General features: G+C 42.2%; 1 protein-coding gene across 3 annotated transcripts in view; it reads left to right on the forward strand.

Annotated features, from left to right (window-relative positions):
- The first annotated feature begins 1230 nt into the window (after positions 1 to 1230).
- The window catches only part of B3GALT1 (beta-1,3-galactosyltransferase 1), a 344307-nt gene continuing 320115 nt past the window's right edge, over positions 1231 to 25422 (forward strand). Inside the window, exon 1 of one of the 3 annotated variants that reach the window (XM_037912592.2) lies at positions 1231 to 1501. The gene's annotated coding sequence lies outside the window, so the exon portion shown is untranslated. The remainder of the gene's footprint in view (positions 1502 to 25422) is intronic. The other 2 variants (XM_043525519.1, XR_005227353.2) reach the window with 2 other exon arrangements.

Raw genomic sequence — 25422 nt, forward strand, 5'->3', positions numbered from 1 at the left:
AACAGGATCCTTCCCATGACTTCCAGATGTTCTCATGGCAGTTTCCGTAGTTTCAACACAGCCCAGATTTCTGTTTGTGGGCTGACTAAAGAAAGAGACTTTAGCACTAGGGCCAACATTCCTGTAAGCCAAATAATAAAATGACAGGGGAAATACCTGTGGATAATTAAAATAATCCAGCAGTAAGGTGTCCATATCAGGTGCTTTCAAAACACCATGCTCCAGAATTAGTGCAGCACAAGATTGAGGAAGGGGAAAGACTGCCAGTCAGTGATGGGCAGCCAGCGTCAAAGGTATTAACCAAAGAAGGTGCTAAGAGACACTTGCACACAGGGGACAATATCATCCCTTATAACCACATAGTGTTTATATTAAACAGTGCCTGATGATTATTAGATGGCTTTTGATTATTTAAACCCTTTGTCACAATGAGCCAAATTCTATCCTCATTTATTCTGGATTTACACCAATTATATTTTCACCAATCCCCCTCCCCCAGCTAAATGGAGAGGATTAATCAGTAGAAGTAAGTGGAAGGATCAAGAACAAGGCCTGAGATATAGATGTTTCCGCCCTACTGGCCTATGAAGAACTGACCATTTCTCCCCTTTCCCCAGCCAGTGAGTCATGCGCAAGGGAATCTGGAGCTTTACTATTATGGGTATATGTCGTCTGTTGATGAGACTAGTTTGTAAACTCCTCTGCCTAGGTGCTGGACTGGGGGGGGGGGTGGGGCTGTTGCCACACCGCCTGGTTTGAAGTGGTTTCCATGATGGACATGGGTCAGCGGCTCTCAGCACCCCGGTCCTCTGGACAGGGGCTTTCTCTCACATGGAGCCTGTACAGCACCGTGCGCAATCGGGCCCATCCTAGCGAGGGCCTGGCGTGGGACCAGACCGCAAGTAAGGCGTAAGGCTAATCCACTGACTCCAGGGGAGCGACGGCAGCAAGGGAGAGCGGGGTTGGCCCCGGGGCCAAGGCACTTGGCCGCACCGCGAGGCGCTGATAGCGAGGGACAGGCCCAGCCATGCGCTGCCCGCGCTTTCCAGTCCCGGACCCTGCGCCCTTCGCCCGCCCCGTCCCCCCGCGGCGCGGCGGAGGCGCAGCGCCCCCCGCTCCCAGGAGCTCGCCCCTCTCGCGGAAACGAGCCTGCGAGGAAGGGAGGCGGCGAACGTCGGGACCTTCCTCGCTGATTGGTCTCCGCCGGTCGCTCTCCCCCCCCCCCGGCTCCGAGCTGGAGGAGGCGGCGATTGGCTGCCCCGGCCTGTCAGTCGGAAAGGCCAAGTTCCATTGCGGGACCGCCTCGCTGCGCGAGCCGGGCTTGGCTGCTGCTGCTGCCGCGGCGGCTGCGGGGGAGCTGGCCGGCTGCTGCTGGGGCTGATGGAGAAGTGATGCTGGCTACCGGGAACCGGGCGGCAGCAGCGGCAGGACCAGGACCAGCCGTGGGAGCCCAGCTGACCCCTCCGTGCTGCCAGCCGGGCGAAGACAGCAAAGCCAGCTGGTAAGGTCTAGCCACGGGGGAGGTCGATGCCTCTGCCTGGCTCTGTGCGTCCATGCATGGCTGTGTATCCACAGCGCCTTTTGTTGGAGGGGCTGGAGGCAATGCAATGCAGGATAGCGAAGCAGCGCACGGGGAAGCGCTGTGTGTGGGCAAGATGTCTGGGACACAGGGAATCGGCTGGCGGCTGCTGCCGCTGCCGGCTGCAATCGACTTTGACAGGCAGGAGATTGCATGTGTGCGCGCTAGGAGCCACACTTCGCAGGCGAGGTACCTACCTCTCTAGCGATCCTTGCCCGGATGCCCTTCAGGAGCCGTAAGGATGGCTGGAAACGAGCGTGTCTTGCTGGGAGGCTCGGACGAGTGCAAAAGTCCGCGGTCTCTCTCTATAAAGATAAAAGCAACGCCGAGCAAAGTGAACTTTATTGCCATAATTACAAGGGGAAGTGTTAGCACGCTCCTTCCAAGGGAAGGCAGACTCCAGCGAGGCACAGTCATGTCACCAGTATTGCTGGAGGAGAGACAAGAGTTGCCAGTAAAGTGAGAAAACAGAGGGCTGTTAGTGAAAAAATGGCCGGGGGGGGCGGTTATTATATTTTATAGTGTAGACCTAAAGCCCTACAAGCTCAGCTGTTCCCCTCTGTACTTTCCTTGCTGCTGTTGAGCTTCACATGGCTTTGGAGATGATGAACTGCCAACATCCAAACTCATTCGGTGCTCCTCCTGAAGCAGCTCCAGACAGCGTGAATCTCAGGGTTTGGTTTAGGGGACACGTTTCCCAGTTTTCGGTAACTACTATAAACTGTGTTGCAACGGGGAAACAAAGGGCTCTTCTTCTGTGTGCGAAGCGGAGGGAGTTTAGAAATCCAACGGCTGTCCTATGTGAACTGTCAGTTCCTTCAACAGGATGTGTAGCCATTTGCCAGCCGCCACTGTTGACTTCCCAAATGTTTTCTATGAGGGGAACTATTATCGCTTTCAAAGAATGATGCAGGGTAACTGCTAGAAAAGCCAGATTGCCAATTAACGGAATAGTTTTAACCTTCTGTTTCTGTAACTAGCCCAACAGGGTACTGGATTTTATTTTCTGTAGAAAGATCTGAAATGAGCTTGCTTTTTATGATACACTGCAGATGGGTATTGCTGGTTGGCTGAGTTTGAATCAGTTTCCCTCAGTAAAATTGACCAGAGAAAACACTGAATAGTATTTTTAACTTTTAAAAAATGGTTTTACTAATCCAGTTAGCCTTGACTCATTCTTTTAAGGGTAATTAAAACATAAGTAATAAAAATGGAAAATATAAAAGCTGCTCCATGTTGTCATACTATGGATGGAAAAATAGGTAGTGCTTGAAAGGTGTGTTTAAGCAAGCATGCACCAAGGACCTCTTTAGAGAACAGCAAATTACTAGAGATCTTGGTAGTGGAAATCCTTATTACAAGTAGCCTGACCTTGACCTGATGACAGTCATTAAAACACTTTTTAAATTAGAGATTATGTAAACATTAACTCAGACCATTTGAATGGAAAATTCATATGCACAGAAAAATTAATAGAAAACAAATTTGTTATGGCTGATTTATGCTTTTGTAAAAGGCTAAAAATGGTAAGTTCAAAGAAAACTTCTAATATAGCAAATGGGGGTGGGGGAGGGAAGGAGGGAAATAAAGCCAGTGGCTGTTAAGACTTCTAAAGAATTTCAAAGACTAAATCCTGGTTTTTTTCCCACACATAATTTTCTATTTTTTCATTACTCTTTAGCATGAATTACTCTGTGATATAAGACCAAACATTTCATCACTTTAAAACAGCAGTCTTTTAAACCAGTGTTGAATATTCTTAATTTGTTAAAATATTCTTTAACTTACCTTTAAAAGTTCTTTGATTAATTTTATTCTTTTCTTAATTAAATCTTGATTGCATAATATTTTAAGTAATTGTTGGTATATGTCTATATTTTCTTATGATGGGCTTGATCCTGCACCCATTCATGTCACTGAGAGTCTTATCAAGCAGAAATGTAATTTGAATTATTTTTATTTATTATTTTATCTGCAGATCCCTCAGCCATAATCCTGAGTGTTTAAAATGCTGCTCAACATGTTAAGAAGTTGTTTTATGTATTAAAATGTGTATGACGTATCAAGAGTACTTAATTCCAAGTTTATGATTCTTTTCTAGCTGTCAAAAAACCACAACAATACTGTATTGATTTGGTGCTCTAACACTTGCAAAGTAATCTGATAAATTAACTAAATTACTGAAATTTGACACCATGCATGACAAACATTTTTAAAAATTACAAAATCATATGATAGATGGCAGAATGGACAACGAGTGTAAACCATATTATCACAAAGTGTTTATATTTCTGCACACTCTGGAGAGATGAAGTCCAGTGTTGTGGCTGGACAGTAAATATTAAGTGTAAGTTCTACACCTCAGATCTTTTATGACTAATACAACATTATTCTTCCCACTTTGTATTTAGTAGATAAATATCATTATTTACAGAACATAAAATGCAATTTAAATTCAGTTGCCTGTCTAGCATATAGATTTTCAGTGGATCTAGAGAAATCAAAAACTGGTATGAAGAGATGACTATAAAAATATCAGTTAACTTGACACAGTCAATTTATTTAAAATATTTTAGGCTAATTTGGGTGTCCTGTAAAGAGAAAATAGTAGTAGCAGCACTGCAGCTAGAATCAGGTACAGTGCAGATAGTCATGATGCGTGATCTCCTAGTCCCATTCAGTTATTCCAGTCTGCCTCATACCAACCCAAAGTACCTGTACATGCCCCCTACGGACGGATGGTGCCAAAAGTTCTAGTAGTTTTGAGATATGGACAAATGTTATATTTGACAAGGGATTAAGTGGAAACAACCAAACTAATTTTTCTTGTGACCTAAACTAGATTTTAATCTAGATATCCAGATTGTAAAAGAATAGTCTATTAATGGACTGAATCCGCTTCTACGGACCCTTAATCATGTGAGGAGTCTCATTTACTTTAGTGGAATTATTCACGAGTAAATATTTACAGGATCAGGTCCTAATTTACTGCATCACCTAAATTTATTTAACTGAATCATTTTCATTATAGTTACTATGAAACATTTTACAAAAATTGAAACATTTTAACTCATTTATATTTCTGTGGAAATGTGCCAAATCTAATGTCACAGTAATATATAAGCAAGAAGAACTAGGAAGTGGATTTTGGTATAACAAAAGGCCTAATCAATCACTAGAAATTATCATGATTTGATCGATTATATGATTTTTCAACAATGCTTTTTTCCTTTATTATGGATTTATGACTCAGATCTTTCTAGAGCTGTATCAAAATGAAAGTGCAGTTTCTTAAACCACACTAGATTTGCTTTATTTAGATTTCCTGTTTATAAAATAAGCAAAACAAGTCCCTCCTTTCCCAATACATTTGTAAGTCTTACCAATTGGAGACTATCAAAATAGTCAAAATCAAAATCCTGGATTTTCCTTGCCTGTATATACATCAGTGATTTTTGCAGGGAACTCTTAATAAATAAATAATATAAAGAAAATATAGAAAGGAAAATTAATCATTCTAGCATGTTGCAACCTGCTCCCCATTTAATTGCCAAAATAGAGATGTAAAGCAGTGTATTAAAATATTGGTGATGTAATTTGCCACGTGTAGTAGTAAAATTATTTATTTTGATGCAGCTAGGAAAAACAACTTCCATTCTGTTTAGAAATGAGAAATTTGTATATACATTTAATTAAAATAAAAAAAAAAAGCTTTGTAAGAAAATTATAGAAAGAACTAATGAATTTTAAATACTTTATGTAGCTCCTTCCTTCAGTTGTATTAAATCATGCAAACTGTACATTGATCTTTTGAAAAGCTAATTCCATTTTTGAACTTCAGTAAAAACACTGACTTGTATCCTCTCCAGCAAATGCACCGTCGGTAACTTCTGATCCATGGAAGCTCTGCAGACCTCCCTGGATATGGAGAAGTGTAAAATATACCCTAAGATGACTTTTTATCTTCCCCATTTACTCATATGTCAGCTTGTTCCAAATGTTTCCAAAGTGTCATAAGATACTGATAGGTGCATAACACTGCTTTAGGCTGTATGTATGGATGCCTAAGATGGCTTCTGTCTGAGGAGCAAATGCTGCATGAAAGCTGATCCACCTTCCATTGACTTCAATGGAAGTTGGATCAGGCCTCATAAAGCATTTCCCATTGACATCCATGAGGATTGCTCTTAAGCAGAGACTGCAGATTCAGGTCCACAGGCTGAGGATAAACTCATTTTCCAACAGATGAAGAGGGGCAGAGGCAGGCAGGTTCTTCTCTCACTGACTGACATACTCATATTCAGTGTGGGTTGCAGGAGATTAGACAGACAAGGTGGGTGAGGTAATATCTTTTATTGGTCTTTTATTGGACGTACTTCAGTTGGTGAGAGTAACAAGCTTTTGAGCTTGCACAGAGCTCTTCTTCAGATCTGGGAAATGTACTCAGTGTCACAGCTAAATACAAGATGGAACAGGATTGTTTAGCATAAATATTTAACACATATGGGAAGGTGAAGTGGCCCATTAACACCCCTCCAGTCATGGAGGGAGGGAAAGGAATGCAGGAAGTTGGGGGCAAGAATGCAGCTGGGGGGGGGGGGGGGAGAGTTGTTAGTGGGTTATAGCGTATTGTAATAAACCATAAATCCAGTGTCTCTATTCAGTCCGTGATTTTTAGTGTCTAGCAAAGTTATGAATTTAAGTTGCCATGCTTGTCTTTTGAAAGTGTTATGTGTTTTCCTTTGAGAATGAGGACTGATAGGTCAGAAATAGAGTGATCACTGGTGATAAGGTGTTTTTGTCTTTTATCATTTTCCTGTGTGAGTTCATTCAAGTATGTAGTGATTGTCTGGTTTCATCCACATAGTTGTTACTGGGCATTTAGTGCACTGGATAAGGTGCACCATGTATTGTGATAGGCATGTGTGGGACCCATGGATGTTGAAAGGTGTGTTGTGGGGAGTGTTGATCATTGTAGCAGTGGAGATATGTCTGCAGGTTTTGCATCTGTTGTTCTAGCAGGTCTGGTGCCACTTTGGATTGGTGTGCCCTGGTCTGTGGGGAGCTTGCTTCTGATGATGAGCTTGGAGAGGTGGGGGAGTTGTCTGAAGGCTAGAAGAGGGGGTACAGGGAAGATTTCTTTCAGGATGGAGTCCCTATTGACTATTGGTTGTAGTTGTTTAATGATACCTCATACCGGTTCCAGTGTAGGGTCAGAGATGACAAGAAGGGGTGTGGGGTCAGAGGGGTATTATTTCTGTATTGTAGAAGGTTCTTAAGAGGTATTTGGGTGGCTCATTTCATGGTGTGATCTACTTCTCTGGTGGAATGTCCTTGTTTGGGGAAGACAGTTTTGAGTGTGTGAAGGTATATATTGTGGCCTTTCTCCTAAGAGCATATTCATTGGTATTTGAGTGCCTGGGCTTTAGATAACAGATTTCTTGATATGTTTGGGGTGGTTACTGGATCTATGAAGGTAAATGTGGTGATCCGTGGGTTTCTTGTAAATAGTTGTCTGTTGGGTTCCATTATTGAAGCTGATTGTTGTGTCCAGGAAGTTGAGGCTAGTGTGGGAGTGTTCCAGAGAGAATTTAATAGATGCGTCGTGGTTGTTGAAGTTGTGGTGGAAATCTCTGAGGGAGTTCAAGTCATCTGTCCAGAGGATGAAAATATTATCAATGTATTTCAGATATATCATTAGTTTTGTGGTACATTTGTCCAGAAATTCTTCTTCAAAGTGGCCCATGAAGATGTTGGCATATTGGGGAGCCATCCTAGTACCCATGGCCTTTCTCATTGTTTGGACAAAGTGTTTGTTGTTGACTGAAAAATTGTTATGGGTGAGGATGAAATGGATAAGTTTGGCAATGTGTTTGGGGTGGATATCTGATGGTTGTCCATTGTCTTGTAAATATTTGAGGCAGGCAGCTATGCCATCATTGTGGGTGATGTTGGTGTATATGGAAGTGACATCCATGTTGGCAAGGATGGTGTTCTGAGGAAGGTTGTTAACATGGAGTTTGTGGAGGAAGTCTGTTGTGTCTTGGAGGAAGCTGGCCCTTGTGTGGTGAGTGGTTTGAAGTCCCACTAGATAGTGATCAAACCAGTAGACAAAGGGGGTACCATTGTAGTCTTCAGCCATGATGACAATGTTAACAAGGCAACAAAAGCTCTCTGATACCACCTACTATAAAAAACTCAAAGAGGACCCAACACCACAGTTTACTCAGGAACTTAAGGACATCATCAAATCCTTCCCCAGACAAACCCAAGAGAAACTCTATATGCTTCCCAAGATGCACACACAAGGGAACCCAGGCAGACCCTTCATAACTGGCCATGGCATTCTTAGTGAAGGAATATCGGGACTCTCAGAAACCATCCTCAAAGCACTCACCACACAAAGGGCCAGCTTCCTCCAGGACACAATGGACTTCCTCCACAACATTAACAACCTCCCCACATTCCTTTCCCCACTATGGCTAAAGGGGTCTTAATAGGCTACTTCACCGTGAATGGTCCCTTAAAATGTGTGAACTATTTATTTTAAACATTCTGTTCCATATTGTATTTAGCTGTGACACACTGAATATATTTCCCAGATCTGAAAAAGAGCTCTGCATAAGTTTGAGAGCTTGTCTCTTTCACCAACCGAAGTTGGTCCAATAAAAGATATTACCTCACCCATCTTGTCTCTCTAACTAATACGCTGTCAGCCAGGAAAAAATTTCCAAAGGGCAGTGCAGCCTAAAGATGTGTCTTTGACAGCAATATTCTGCAGCTCAGTCAGGTGGAAGTGAAGGACAGATAGGGACAAAAATGACTGGCCTCTCTGAGAATTGGATCTCCATATGAGGCATGTTAATCCAGCCTTAGGGCTTTAGGAGTTGTGATAGACTGAATGGGCCCAGCTGTGATGATGCGTTATGAATCTCATTTTCAGTCCTCCAGCTCTGCCTCCATTGGTCACTGCTAATAACAATTATTATTATACTCAACACTTACATTTCAGTTTTCATTCAAAAGCACTATTTTACACTGTATTCAGGCATAATTTCACACAACACTGAAATACAGCCACATCTAGGGTTTTATAGTGCACAGCAACACTACACAACAACTTAGAACTTTTCCAATTTTGGATCTGACTAAACCAAATATTCATTTATACACACAGCCCTTTTGAAAAGTGCCATATACAATTTAAATAATATGATATATTCAGGTAGACAGAATGTAATTATTCCTATGGAATTTAGCCAGGACATCTAGGTCATCACTTCTGCCTTTGCAGAAAATGCCAGGCCATCATAAAATAGCCACAAATCTTTCTTAGTGCCTCTTATACCATGTTTGGGTACTGGCTTAATCAGAAAAGAAGAGGGAAGAATACTGTCTATCAAATCACCAGCATCTCTTCCACACACAGGTTTTTCTCTTGTGGTCTCCTATCCAAGTATCAGATTTAACAATGCTTAGCTTGTGAGATCTGATACAATCAAAGACGGTGGTGTTCTGATGCAGATAACATGCAGGAGCTTGCCTCCCTCTGAGCTGTTCTGCAGCTCCTCCATGTGAAGGGCTGTTGTTTTGTTTCTTTAGTCCTTCAGCAGGTGGCCACATTTTCAAGTGAATAGGTAGCTCTGCTGAGGAGCATCATCTGTGGCTTTGTGGGGGTTGTGCCAGCCAGAAGGCTGCAGATATTTCCTGCTGGATCTTTCCTGCTGAATTTGTTAAAGGATACCATTACTACTTGCTATTCTGAAACTTGTCATTACTAATTTATTACTTAGAGTTGGATCTTGTATATTAGAAGAAAAGTAGAATAAATAACTCTTCTCTTATGTTCAGATTTGATATTTACTTTATATAGCAGGAGATTTAAGTAGGGGAGCAAATTTTTAATATTCTCTGTAGTTAGTCAGATCTTAAAAAGAAAGTATTATGGAGTGTGTCACATTCCCGGGTACAATCCAGACCACTGGTGATTATGGCTAGTTCAGGAAAGTGTATGGATTAATAATTTAGAGCAATCTTGACCCCCCCCCCATGATGAAGTCTGTGTTTAGTGGTGGAGGTGAAGGAAAACTCTACAAGATGCCCCTCATAGTGTTTCTCCCAAACCATCGCATTGGGGGAATGGGTGCAGTGGGGTACAGAGTTTGCCCTCTTAGTGACTGCAGTTAAAGTTACACTTAATCAAATCAAACATTTGTAAGTATGGAAATGCATAATTACGATCACATAAATAACCTTAACTCTGCCCTCACACTACTCAATAAACAGTCTCAGGCCCAAACACCACCTAATTAATCATCCTCCATTCACATATTACATTTCATACCTACACCAAAGAAATGGACAAAGTCCTTCCAACATTTTCAATAGAGGTCTGTGTGCCATAAATACCCACTGGAGTGTCCACTGCAAACGTGTTCATAGAGTGAGTGCGCCACGATCTGCACTGGCTTCCCATGGTTTTTTGAATGGAGTTTAGATATTGGTATTGACCTACAAAGCCCTATATGGTTTAGGACCTTCCTACCAGAGAGGCTGCTAGTCTCCCCATGACATACCACCATAGGAGAGATCAGCAGAGATGCTCAAATTGGACCCCTTCCCCCACCAATATAAAAGAGAAGGGATCACTGGTAGGGTGTTCTCCATTCCTGTGAAATGCCCTTGTCAAAAATAGCCCAAATCTGTTGCTCTTCAGGGCATCCTTCTTAGGAGGGTTGCTGAAGAAGCAGATATTGTTGAGGACGATGATTAGGGAAAAATGGGGAATATGTTTTATTCTTGTACTACTTTGTAACATTATTATTATATAATCATAGGACTGGAAGGGACCTTGAGAGGTCATCTAGTCCAGTCTGCTGCACTCATGGCAGGACTAAGTACTATCTAGACCATTTCTGAGAGGGGTTTGTCTAACCTGTTCCTAAAAATCTTCAATGTTGGAGTTTCCGCAGACTCCCTAGGCAATTTATTCCAGTGCTTAACCACCCTGACAGTTAGGAAGTTTTTCCTAAAGTTCAACCTAAACCTCTCTTGCTGCAGTTTAAGCCCATTGCTTCTTGTCCTATCCTCAGAGGTTAAGAAAAACAATTTTTCTCCCTCCTCCTTGTAACAACCTTTTATGTACTTGAAAACTGTTATGTCCCCTCTCAGTCTTGTCTTTTCCAGACTAAACAAACCCAATTTTTTCAATCTTCCCTCATAGGTCATGTTTTCTAGACCTTTAATCATTTTTGTCACTCTTCTCTGGACTCTCTCCAATTTGTCCACATCCTTCCTGAAATGTGGCACCCAGAACTGGACACAATACTCCAATTGAGGCCTAATCAGCACGGAGTAGAATGGAAGAATTACTTCTTGTGTCTTACTTACAACACTCCTGCTAATACATCCCAGAATGATGTTTGGTTTTTTTACAACAGCATTACTGTTGACTCATATTTAGTTTGTGGTCCACTGTGACCCCCAGATCCCTTTCCACAGTACTTCTTCCTAGGCAGTCATTTCCCATTTTGTATGTGTGCAACTGATTGTTCCTTCCTAAGTGGAGTACTTTGAATTTGTCCTCATTTAATTTCATCCTATTTACTTCAGACCATTTCTCCAGTTTGTCCAGATCATTTTGAATTTTAATCCTATCCTCCAAAGCACTTGCAACCCCTCCCAGCTTGGTATTGTCCGCATACTTCATAAGTGTACTTTGTATGCCATTATCTAAATCATTGATGAACATACTGAACAGAACCGGACCCAGAACTGATCCCTGTTGGACCCCAGTCGTTATGTCCTTCCAGCATGACTGTGAACCACTGATAACTACTCTCTGGGAATGGTTTTCCAACCAGTTTTGCACCCACTTATGGTATTAGAAAGTTAGTTATTGTTTCTTTTCTTGATTTTATCATTTTGAGTATTTGTCAGACACACCTAAAGTGTTCAGAGGGGTGCCTCTTGTTATTATTTTGTTAATCTAAAGAATAAATAAATAGAGAATTTACCTTTTCAACCCTTTAGAGACCTCATTCCTGTAGATTAGGTCACCTTCAGGATCTGCTACATACACCTCACTATGATGCAGTATTTAAACTATTGTGCATCCAGCTTTAGATAATTGCAGCCATAGGCTCCAGACTTTGATGTATTTTCAACTGTAACTCAATTTAACGGGATAATTTTGTTTTGGAATTAACATATATATGTTTCCTTAGAGCATGCACGTCTGTAGTCTGAGATTTGCTTTTAGAGACTGGTGGCCTAAAGTCAGCTTTGCTGATCTTTCCATCCATTTGATAACACACATTGCCAGAATCTCTTTACACAAAGAATAAGCAGTAATTGTACCCTACTTGGTTTGATTCGTATTTTATTCTCGATATACTTGAAGTTAACATGGAGTTTGTCTTTGCAAGAAAATTAGGGAACAGGGTCTACCCGCAATGAGCTGACATGATGTTAAACTTGACTTGTCCCTATCAGCAATTAATACAAAATCATGGTCTTGTGTTAGTTAGCCCAACTACTCAAGGTTGCATTCAGATGTGGGATAGTGAATCCAAGACTGTGGACTGCTGCATGGTAGCATGTGCAGTTGTCATGCGTGGGCATAAATACTCCTCTGTAGCATTTGAGCATTGTCCTCTTTAAGACTATGCCACATGAGTAATAGATGAAAGGTAAATCTCGTGAGGGGAATGAGTGGACAGTAGCAGAATCCATGCAGGATACATTCTAAAGCAGGGGCGGGCAAACTTTTTGGCCTGAGGGCCTCATCGGGTTTTGGAAATTGTATGGAGGGACGGTTAGGGGAGGGGGTCGTGACCTGGCCCCCACCTCCTATCCGCTCCCCCACCCCCCGGGACTCCTGCCCCATCCAACCCCTCCTCTCATTTCTGACTGCCCCCCCCGGGACCGCTGCCCCATCCAACCACCCCTTCTCCCTGTCCCCTGACTGCCCCCCCCGGGACCCTTGCCCCCATTCAACCCCCTGTTCCCGCCCCGACCCCTATCCACATCCCCGCCCTCTGACCACCACCCCGAACTCTCCTGCCCTCTATTCCCCCCCCCCCCCCCCCCGCGCTTCCTGCCCCCTTACCATGCTCTGGAACACCGGTGGCTGGCAGTGCTACAGCTGTGCCACCCGGCTGGAGCTGGGCCATGCCGCCCACTGCCACCATGCAGCACAGAGCACCGGGTCAGGCTGGGCTCTGCAGCTGCACTGCCCCAGGAGCTCACAGCCCCGCCGCCCAGAGCATTGCGCCGGCGGCGAAGCAAGCTGAGGCTGCGGGGGACGGGGGACAGCAGGGGAGGGGCTGCGGGCGAGCCTCCCGGGGTAGGAGCTCAGGGGCCAGGCAGGAGGGTCCCAGGCCGGATGTGGCCCGCAGGCCATAGTTTGCCCACCTCTGTTCTAAAGGCACACACACACTGAACATCACTTATGCTGCTTATCTGACTTATACAGACTACCATTCTAGGGCAGCACTTGGCTCCTAATGTCTAATTATAACAATAATATTCTTTTTGTTGAGATTACATAATCATTAGCCTACTACTTGTAGTCTATGTTTCTGAGACATCAGCACAATTTTAGTAGTTTCTCCTCAAGGAGAGCTATACATACTTATAATGAAGGAGAGTATTTTCCTGTGGGTGATATACAAGCAGTGTGCCACATTGATGCAATCACCTAGAAATAGTCCAAATCCATGTAGAAAGAGTATGAAGCATTTTTACAAAAAAAAATAATTTTCTTCTCAATTAAGTCAGTCAGATTTTTGGTCTTTTAAGCACCTAATACAAGTATAATTAACAAGGCTTCAGATTTGCATATTTTTTAAAAATAATAAATCATAGAGCAGTCATGGTAAATGTAAAAGTCACAGGCTTAGGGGGAAATGGTGTGTAAGGTCATCAGAGTGCCATTTAACGTGGGCAGGGCCTCCCCCCTGTCAAGACAATGAGCAGCTGGGCCAAACCTGAGTGGCATTGCAACCCCCGTTATGTCAGTTCGCAATGCTGAGAGCGGGACTATGGAACCAAAGAAAAGTCATAGACAAACAGAAAAATCACTATACCTATGACACTTTTACCACTGTGACAAACCTGCAGTCCTAATAATTAGTATATTTATGTTCTTGTACTGTACAAACTGTTCAGTTTTATTTTATCAAGCTTGGAAAGATCAGATCCATCTAGAAAAAAAGCTAATGAAAGAAAACTGTTCAAATCTCAGAGAATTTGTGAAGGTAACACAACACATCAGTTCTACCTGAAAATGTTTGACAGCAGCCTTTGAGTACTTTTGGTGTTTGTTATTAATCCCCAGATAGTGCTTTTCATCTAGAATGTACGCTTAAAATGGTTCTAAAGTGCCAGCTATGTGCTGCCTGGAATTGGCTACTGAACTGACTCAGTGATAAGCCAGGAAGCAGAGTGACACAGGGTGGAAGATTGGCTGCAAGATTCAAAATTAAGTACATGACAAATGATCCTACTAAGGAGATGTTGACTTGAATAGAGTAGCTAAGGTCCAAAGCAATGTCAGTCATTAAAGTCAGTGGGGATTGTACTACATGCAGAGTGCTTGACGAACTGGGTCCAAGGCTCCAATCCTGCAAACATTCATGCAGGGGTTTAGCTTCAACAATGCAGTTAGTGCCCTTGAAGTACATGGGATTACTCACATGCTTAAAGTTAAGTGCTTTGCTGAATCAGGGCTAAAGTATACAAAATATGTTGTGTTCTTTCACACCTATAATTAGAACTTTTTTTTCTTGGCACACTTATTGGAAGTTGTTTTTGATTTGAAGATTTCAGACCTTTATTTGAAGTCAGACATTCACATATAGGAACCAGTGAATATTACATAAACTCTAAAAATCTGTAATAGAATTTCAATAGCTATAGTCCACTACTATCATATTTAACATTAAGTAACATTACACACTGATTTACAACTAGTTAAAAATGTTTGGGGCTCAACTGTGTCTCATTACACTGGTGTAAATCTGTAATAATTCTGATGAATCCTGGTGTAAATGAGAGCAGAATTCAGCACCTTATGTTCTTATCATAACACAGAAGATACGTTAAAGAACCAGTTTATGTAGCTAGCCTATCCAGAATACTTCTCTTCCAGATAAAATACAAAATCATGATATATTTGGGTTAGTGAGAAAAGAATGTAATGCATGAAAGCGTCAGACAACAGAGAAATTAAATAAATGACCCAACTTTTACAACTTCTTCACTGTTGCGTTCATTAATATTTTTCCTGATACTAAAGGCAAGACTAGTAACTTATTATTTAGTCCAAAAAGACACTTTTGAAGACAACTTCCAAACTGAGACATGAGCATGATTTTTCTCCTCATGTATTATACAAGGAGATTGTAAAAAATAAGGGTGTTCACTATGGAGCCAGTATTCATTTTTCCTCTTTGGGAGTTTGGTGTCAATATGACCTGAAATCTTCTGTGAAATGAGTTTGGTGAATTTAGCTCCCTTATGGACTGTTCTCCACATCATAAAATCTCTGCTTATCATCTGGCACAATTAGGCAGCACTACATTCTCAAAATTGTTCATACCAAAAATAGATGTCTGGAGAATTTGCTAGCAAAGCAAAAAAAAGCTCTTATGCAGTGTATTTGAGAGATACATTCTGCCATTGTACTAACTGGCCCCCTCATGCATTTTATAACTTTATTTTTCTTATACAATGTTTATTTATAACTTTCAGAAAGCAAAACATGATAAAATGACCCATCTCACAAAACTAGTCAGAAAAAAAAGCAAAAAAAACCCTCTATCATCCCCTGGTTTCCCCTCAAAATGTTGTACGTGAATTCTATATAATATACTGTTATGCTGAAGAGTGTTGGTGGCTGACCATAAGCATGTCAGTTGAAGCTGATGTACATGCTAACTATTTTTCATTCAGGATAAATGAGGGTTCAGTTATATGCCCCTTTATTTAGAGGTAACTGAAACATTACAAGTCACTACCCAAGGCAGGTAGATAGAAGAGTTGATGGACCCTTGGAAGACTTCAAGTTACAGAGAATCCACCATTTACACTAGTTTAAACCTGCAAGTGACCCATGCTCCTTGCTGCAGAGAAAAGCGAAACCCCCCAGAGTCTCTGCCAATCTGACCCGGGGGAAAATTCCTTCCCGACCCCAAATATGGCAATCAGATAGACCCTGAGCATGTGGGCAAGACCCACCAGCTAGACACCTGGGAAATAATTTGCTGTAGTAATTGAGAGCCCTCCCCATCTAGGGTCCAGCCATTGGAAATATTTGCTGCTAGCAGTCGCAGATCTGCTACATGCCATTGTAGGTAGTCTCGTCATACGATCCCCTCCATTAACTTATCAAGCTCAGTCTTGAAACAAGGTAGGCTGGTGGAAGTGTGTGTGAAGAAAGCCAGAGATGAACTGGTAAGCATGGTCCTAGGAGGAAGCTGAGAGAGATAGAGCTTCTTTTGAGCACATCAGGCTTGGAAACTGGGAGCAAGGAAACTGCTTCCTGTTGTTCGTTCCTACTGTGTTCAGGGAAACATTCTTTATAAATAAACAGGATTGCAGCAAAGAAATGCCTGACTCGATCATCAATTTCTCTCCCTAATGGAAACAAACTGGTTATGCCATGAATATTGGCTAGCTGCTGCTGCCAAGGAGCCACCATACTATTTGGGCTATACATAATTTTATAAGAAATATACTATACTGTATTAATAAATTCATGGTGTACTAAGACTCTATGGTTGGTGCTGTGTCTTTGCTATCACCATTTGGAACTTAGAACTCAGATTTTCGTACTCCAAAAGCTCAGGCCCTTGCACTTGAGCTAAAAGGAAATTATTCTTAGCTGTTAGCAGTAGAAGGCCTATGAAACATAGCTGAGCACTTTTGAGTCTATCCAGTAGAAGGCAGTGATGTATATTCACACTAGCCAATTAATATAGGTTTATATATATTACAGTGGCGATTTTCAACCCCTGGGGGTCCTCAGACTATGTTTAAGATTTCCAAAGGAGTCTGCACCTCCATTTGAAATTTTTTAGGGGTCCACAAATGAAAAAAGGTTGAAAACCACTAAATTACAGTGTTTATGTAATTGTCAAAATCCTGAACCTATGCTATGTGGCTTTTGGTAATCTTAATTTAAATTTCCAGGCTTTTAAAACAAAGCAGTCCTATTCAGAAGTATGTTTTATACACAAGAGTAGAGAACAATTCTTTCTTATTTCTCTGAAATAAATAAAATTTCCCTCTTTTTACCTTAATTCAAGGAAGCCTATGGGAATGTTATGGCATTGGACGCTAGTGGTTTAAGAATTTTGCCATTTCATAAGTGTCTTTCTTTTTGGTGTGATGGTTTTGGGTAAATCAGATTGTGTATATAATATGTGCTGTCTTATTACACATGGTCACTTGAATGCCTAGAGCCTGTTATGATCAGGAAGCTTTACTATCTTTTCTAAAGTCTGTCTGTATTTTCTGCTTGATTACTCAGCCAAGTTTCTTCAGACTTTTGTTTGACCATAGATAATTTGACTATTAGAATGTCTTGTAGCTAGAGTTCTGACATCAGCAAATAGGTCAAGCCATATCTGAAAGAGTCTTGTGCATTTTGTTCTGCGTGCCAATGAATTGAAGACTCAAAATTATTTTCAGTCCTGTTTGAAGGCTTTTGTGCGAAGACATGTTTAATGCTTTGATAAAGTCTTTTCCAGTCGGATGCCAATATAACATCTACATAGTTTCCCAAGCCCACCAGCTCCAACTGCATTGCAAACAATGTTGTGGGTTGTATTTTAGATTCAGTATATATTTGTATTTTAGCTGTGCTATCCAAAGCATTTAAAAATACAAGTTCTACACATTTCAGGCTGAAGCAAGTTTTATATTTCTTGTCTGCTCAATGTGAACAGGGCTCCAGGTGGGGCCAGAAATGAGGGGTTCAGGGTGCAAGAGAGGGCTCTGGGCTGAGGCTGCAGATGAGGGGCTTGGGGTGCAGGAGGGGGCTCAGGGCTGGGGCAGGGGTTAGGGGGTGTGGGCTCCAGCAGGGGGTTGGGGTGTGGGAGGGGACTCTGGTCTGGAACAGGAGGTTGGGGCATGGGAGTGGGTGCGGGGTCCCGGCGGTGCCTACCGTACCTCCCAGGAAGCAGCCGCAAGGTACCTGCAGCCCCTACGTGCATGGGCGGCCAGTGAGGCTCTGCACCCTGCCCTCGCGTCTGCAGGCACTGCCCCCACAGCTCCCACTGGTTGTGGTTCCCGGCCAATGGGAGCTGTTTAGCTGGCACTCAGGGCGCAGGCAGTGTGTGGAGCCTCCCTGACTGCCTGCGCACCTTTGGGCACCCAGTGGCTGCTTCCGGGAGCTGCACGGAGTTAGGGCAGGCAGTGAGCCTGCCTTAGCCCCAGGCCTCTGCTGTGCCACTGACCGGACTTTTAATGTCCCGGTCGGCAGTACCGACCGGAGCTGGCAAGGTCCCTTTTCGATCGGGCGTTCCAGTCAAAAACTGGACACCTGGCCACCCTAGCCTCAACATGGAGGTGGGTGGGGCAGAGGATGGGCATGGTTGAAGCATGTAGAGCCCTCACCTGGTTCATGGCCTCTTAGAGACTGTTGCCAGCTGGCCTGAGTCACATCTATGCTGGTGCTCATGGCAGTACAGCATCAGAGAGCTGTAACTGGCTTTCCAACAGCCTGCCTCTGCTGCACTGAGTGGAAACTCCATGCACCAGAGAATCTTGGCCAGTATCTTCATAATGGTGATGGAAATGCTGATCATAACTTTAGACCCATCTCTTTCTGGATTCAAAAGCCTTCTAAATATGCATTATATATGTACTTATTTTGTTCTGGTAGATGCAGGGGCATGCCCAGGAATAAAAATTTGGCCGCTTTTATAGGGGCACTTTCTGTGCCCCCTCAACTCTCCCACCCCACAGCTGGAGGAGCTGGCTTTCCCTCCCCACCCCCTGCAGCTGGAGGAGCTGGCTCTCCCTCTCCCCCGCCCTGCCCACGGCCGGAGGAGTGGCTCTACCTGGTGCCAGAGGACCTGATTCTCCCTGCCATGGCCCTGGGGCTGCTGGAGTTCGCTCTCCCCACAGTAGCCAGAGGAGCTGGATCTCCTCCCTGTAGCCCCAGGGCCAGAGGCGCTGTTATCTCCCACCTCAGCCTGGGTCAGAGGATTTCGCTCTCCCCATCCAGCCCCGGAGGAGTTCTGTGTCCCCACTGATTTGGGGTGCCCCTGCTTGCCACCCCTGTGCACGCCCCTGAGTAGATGTTATTTTTAAGTGCCTGTGTTTCATGACTGTATGGTGCGATGTGTGGTTCATTGAGGAAGATATCGTTTCATTTGCTTTTCTTAACCTTATCTAGTGCAACAAGTTCTGGTGGAAAAAAATTTCAGATTTAGAATAATAATGTTTGGCTTTGACATTTCTAATGTTTGCCAACAAATAAACAGAAAACACATCAAACTTTTTTGACAGCATTACCATTAATGCCCTGCATATTACGTATATTATATATATATGAAGTAATAATTCTTAACTATATTGGGCATTTAGTCTACTTTCCTCTCCAAGATGGTGGATAGATAGTAATATAGTGCAGTTAAGAATACCTTGTTATGAATTTATGGTATGTGATCACTCTTCACTATCTAGAAAGATGAAGATTTATAGTGTCTGATCTGTTCTTTTGTATGAAATTATGAAAAATCACAAAATGAATGAACGATGATATTTGTGGGATTCAGAAACTTGGTGGTGAACTCCTGAGTGTCTGAACTGAGGACTTCCAACTAGAAAATATATTTTTTTACTAGAAAAACATTCTTAGCCAAGATACTTTCCAATGAGACGCAGTGACATATTTGTAAACAAATAGATTTTCCAACTGCATAACTAAGTAATATAAAATATATTGTAAGAAAATCATTTGCTAAATAATCTCATGAGATGTACTATATTAAAAGTTATACTGATGTAATGGAAAAAGCAATTTAATTATTTCCAGTATTGATAGTGCAAAGAAAATCTGGTATAATTGTGCTAGAGAATATTAAAAGCCACTGTTGTCTGTGTTTGAAGACATATTGTTTTGTGATAATGAAATATTGTAATTACCTCAGCTGCCTCCAGAGAAGAATGTCAGCTATCACTCTCTGGAGTTACTCTTCAGTGTGTCACTAGTTATTATGATACATAAATAAGTTTTACACAATGAACATTTGGAATAAATAGAACCATAGACATTCTGACCATATTCAAAACTAACAGATATATTTCATTTTCAGTTTTTATTTTTTTTTAAATTTCTTTGGCATTTACCAGTATTTATTTGAAAATGTAAACTATGGGTGAAAATCAGTTAGAACTGGAAATGAAGTGTGGTAGGCTGGAAGGGGTCCTCAGTACTCACAGTAGTTGGTGGCCAGGATGGGAGGTACTCACAGTATAGTGGCTGGATGGTTTTGGCTGCCAGGATCCAGCTCCCTGATGGTCTCGCTCCTTTACTGCACAAAGGAACTGGACAGGGCTGGGCTGGGCTGAAGAGCCAGGGTCAGGAGGGTCTCTGTCTGGCAGAAGGTGGTCTCAGCTGCCAGAACCCGGCTCCCTGCCTGTCTCGCTTCCCAGGGCACAGAGCCCCAGCCACTTCTCTCCCAGACAAAGTCCTCTCCTGATCAGGCTGTTCAGCACTGAAGGGGTGGTATCAGGTGCGGGCTCTGTCAGGGGGCCAGTACCCACAGGGAATGGCCTTACATTCCCATGCTGACCCCATCCCTTTGGTGTGGGTCCAGGGCACAGAGCCCCATCCAATTCCCCTGTTGGACACAGCCTACGTGGAAGTAGACAGGGCCACGATGAAGGTCCAGGGTCAAGAGGGGGCTCTGTCTGGCATAGGGGCCAGTACTCATGGGCTGTAGCCTTCTGCTCCCCTCCTGACTCTCGCCGTTCAGCGTGGCCCCATCTGCTTCCCCTGTGAAAAATCTGTGGGGCCCAAAAAAGCCAAAATTCAGGTGAAAGTGGGTAACACCAATACAGAGTTTTTTTTTTAAATTCAGGAATATTTTGTGTTAAGTTGGTAAATACCAAAAACAAAGGGCCTTACAAATATATAAAAAGTAAACTAAGGTAAAAATCTGCAAAAGTGACTAACTATTCAATAGTGAGGAGAATATAATTACAGGGTCCTGATTTCCCAAAAGGTTACCTCTTAAGGGCAAAGTCCATTGAACTCGATGGAAATACTCCCTGGGACTTCAACTGGGTCTGGATCAGGACCTAAAATCTTAATCCTGCTTCCTTTGAAGTTCAATATAAAGCGGTTTCACCTATAACGCGGTAAGGTTTTTTGGCTCCCGAATACAGTGTTATATCGGGGTAGAGGTGTATATTCACCAGTTTTGTTTCTTTCATAGCCTCACAAAAATTTTGTAGTTTTCCCTTTCCCCTAAATTTCTCACAGGTTATAGGTGCATCATAAAACAATCTGTGCCATTTTTTAATATTTCAGCCAATATTGCTCTGCATATGTAGTATTTATTCTTTTTATGCCCGAATTACACTACTAAATCTTGGTACTATAATTCTGAAACTATTGAGAGAGATCAATGTCAGAAAAAACTTTGTATGCGTTTCGGTTAGAAATGTAAATTGTCGACCTAGTGAATATTAACACTTACATGCATTTTTATTTTCAAAGGGGATTTTAAATTCTCTGATGAAAGGGCATTCCTTACTCATTATTGAGCTCTCTCACTCAGGCACTTCTTTTCAGTAAATGATGGCTTCAGAAAAAAGAGAGAAACTTCATATGATTAAACCATTGACTAATCTTTTTTACATAATCATGGGGGGAGGGAGAGTCTCTTCTCCATTCAGCGTACGTAATGCTGATTAGTGTTAATGGGAGTTTTGCACACATATCAAGGGAAAAGTAGAACTTGGAAAAGTAACAAGAAAAGGCATAGATGATGGCAAAGATCAAATGAAAAATATTTGTGTTAACCTATGTTTAGTAAGGGTTGCCTTCACAACCATGCTACACTGGCACATTTGCATCAATGCATCTGCGCTGATGTTGCGTGTCTGGTGAAGATGTGCTGTGTTGACACGAGAACGAGAGCATCTCCCGCCGACATAGTGCAGTGTAGACACTGCTTTAAGTCGATATAACTTATGTCACTCAGGGGTGTGTTTTTTCCTACTTCTGAGCGATGTAAGTTACATTGACTTAAGCGGTAGTGTAGACAAGCCCTAAGACCAGCCCTGTTTTTATGGTTATAGGGTAAACATAGTAACATTTAACTCATTGTCTTCAGATTTAATTCTTTACAATTTCACAGCATTTTTATATACTTTGGTTTTGGTATTAATAAAACCAACGTTTATCTTTGGTGGCTTCTCGTTTGTCCAGTACTTCCATTCCTTCAATTGATATGCTCATTAGGTCATTCACATGATCAGGCAAAAGGCGACTTCTTTCAAAACACAAAATTCTATTCAATGATGAAAAAGAACGCTCAACTGTAGCTGTTGTGACTGGGAGTAGCAAGAGATGAATTCCCACTTCTTTCATCCCAGGAAACATAGCATAAAGATCGGGTTGAGCCACTAGTGATGATAAAAAATAAATTGAAATCAAATCTTCATTCATTCGTTGTATCATATTCCACTCTGTGTTCAAATTCTCTATTCTGTCCTGAGCACATGGCAGCCCCATTGCTGGTAGTGCGTCACTCCACTCAACTGTCGGTGTTTTATAAGACAGGGATCTGTAAAAGTTATGTAGAGGTTGAGTAGAATCTAGAAGTCACTGTTGTAGATTTTTAAGAATCAAGTCTGTGTACTTTTTCAGTTGTCTTAACAAACACTTCTTGTCCTCTTCACTTAAGGATTCAATATAAATGCCTTCATTAGTCAACTTCTGAACTGAAGTCTTTGCTTCTTCCGGTACTTTTTCAAGGGATAGCTCTCTGATTGATCCAAATGTAGCTTCTGGACAAGCTTTGCTGGACAGCAATCTACAAGTATTGTAGCAGATGCCTGCATGGCACTGTTTAATGACCCAAGTGGTTTCAACAGAGAGAGAATGGCAATAGTCTTCTCTAAACATAGTAGCAAAAGTAATCCACCAGCCTCACTACTAAGATCCATCCCATCTTGGTAGATACTTTCCAAAGCCAGTAATAATGGCTGGAGTAATTTTAAGAAAACAGCCAAGGATCGCTCATGAGAAAGCCAGAGAGTTTTCCCAGGTTGGACTAATTTGAACTTCATTCCCAGTGTATCTTCTATATTTTCCAAGATATTCAGTCTTTTTGGACTCTTGCTGAAAAAAGAATATAATGAAGACATTAAATTTATAGCTTTTTAATGTCTTTTGAAGAGTCTGCAACTCATGCTAGTGCTAGTTGAAGTAGATGACCTCTGCAGTGTGTATAGGACAGACTAGGGTTACGCTTTTCTCTGAGCAAAGCTTGTGCTCCACCATGTCTTCCAGAGAAGTTTGCAGCTCCATCAAATGCACAAGCAGCCATCTGTTTGGGGTCCAATTGACAAGCATTTAACTCTTCTAAGATGTGGGTTGTCACAGATGCAGCCAATCTGTCTTCTGTAACTTGAACATTTAGAAGTGCATCTACTGGCCTACCACTGACATCAAGATAATGTACACAATTACTTAATACTTGATGACCATTTGCATTGGTGCATTCATCAGCCATGTATGCAAATTTTTTGAATGTGGTGAGACAGTTGAGTCTTTCACTGTTGCACCACATGTGTCTAGCCAGTTAGCTGAGTTTCTGCAGAAAGATAGTGAGCATTTGTGGTCTTGTTTGGAACCAGTGTTCAACTTCAGGATGAACAAGTGACAATACACTTAACATTGGCCTCCAGTTTGTAGTGTGTGGTATCTCTTGCCTAAATAGAAAGTATGATGCCACAGCCATGTTTGTTCGCATGAACTGTGTTGTATCTCCAGCATTCTTAATAGCCTCATTAACACTCACCGGTGTTGTCCTTGGTCAGTGGAGACTCAGAGTTCAGGGGTGCTTTCACATGAGTTCACCTCCGAGGTGGGGGGCAAGAAGGCAGACCATCAAGCAAAACACCTGTCCCCACCCTCTCTCTTAATGCCCTCAATCAGCAGAGGCTAAGTACAGTTCTACTGCCCTTTACTCATACAATAATAACAACAACATTTCTTCCCACCCCCCCACGTTCAAGTGATTTGTAACCCGACCCCAGCCAAAATCTATCACTTGGGCAACACAGCTCTGTTTGCTGGATGCCTAGGTAGATTAGGTGTGAATGTAAATACAATCTGGTCCTGAAGCCTTTCTCCCAGCCCCCAGGTCATCACTAGCTGTCAGGGAGAGCTCATTTAGACTTCACTTACAAATCAGAATTTGAAATTATTAGGCTGGCCCACATCACTGAAATGAATGCACTGACATGGTCATAAAAACAACAGCTGTATAAGGAAGCTAGTCTATGTTCATACTTTTCAAATCTATTATACTTTTTCAGATACACATATTTTATCAAAAAAGAAAAAAGAAAAGGAGTACTTGTGGCACCTTAGAGACTAACCAGTTTATTTGAGCATGAGCTTTCGTGAGCTACAGCTCACTTCATCGGATGCATAGCATATCGTGGAAACTGCAGAAGACATTATATACACACAGAGACCATGAAACAAAACTTCCTCCCACCCCACTCTCCTGCTGTCTCTGTGTGTATATAATGTCTTCTGCAGTTTTCACGATATGCTATGCATCCGATGAAGTGAGCTGTAGCTCACGAAAGCTCATGCTCAAATAAACTGGTTAGTCTCTAAGGTGCCACAAGTACTCCTTTTCTTTTTTCTTTTTTCGAATACCGACTAACACGGCTGTTACTCTGAAACCTGACATATTTTATCATACACTTATATGCTTTTAAAGTGTGTATTAATGTTTCAATTTCAGTTCAAATTTCCAAACAATCACTAAATTGGCAACACTGCATGTAACTAGTTCACAAAACTGCGGGGGGGGGGGCGGTGTTGGGGAAATTCAGAGGGGGTAAACACCCCCATGGGAGGGTGTAGGGAAATCCCTGGAGAAAGTGCACGCCTACTTTATAAAATTAGGTGGTCTCCATGAATATCTCCAAGTGTCATCTAAAAAATTAACTTAATTAGGTGTGTAAATTACCTACGGAGCTGGCTTCAGTAAAGCTGCTTCAAGAAAGGTGTTAAAGGTGCTTCCCTTTTCAGCAAAGACCGTGCACCCCAGGGAGGAGTCAAACCAAAGGGAGAGGGCAGTGTTACTGCCATTGCCTTTCCCATCAGGAGGGCAGATTGAACTCCTCCTGGAGCTCTTTAGTTGCTCCACCGACAGAAGCTGCTGAGGGGAGCTGTTCCCACTGCTTGGACCCGCTGTCAGGCTGCGTGCTGGTGGAAGCTGATATAGATTCTGTGGTGAATCTAGCCCTAAATATGAGCAAGACATTTTTCTCAGTTCTGGTACTGTGTGCACTTTGCTTACTTATAGATCTTTTACAACTGAAGTATATAACATCCACAGGTATGGTACAAGGGGAGTAAGAGAACTGGTAAAGAATTATCAATTTTGTACATAGGAATTTGACACATTACATACCTTTTAAAAATAACTTTGCTTTAGTTTTAATGTGTTAGAAATAAATTGTGCTTTTAAAGATTTGAAGAGTTTTATTTCACTTGAATTGGGTGACGGTGAAATATATATTGACTTTATATATTCAGAAAAAAACCTCCTTTTTATCCCTGGAACAGAAAC

The sequence above is a fragment of the Chelonia mydas genome, chromosome 11 (genome assembly GCF_015237465.2).
Source record: "Chelonia mydas isolate rCheMyd1 chromosome 11, rCheMyd1.pri.v2, whole genome shotgun sequence".
Classification (NCBI taxonomy): Eukaryota; Metazoa; Chordata; order Testudines; family Cheloniidae; genus Chelonia; species Chelonia mydas.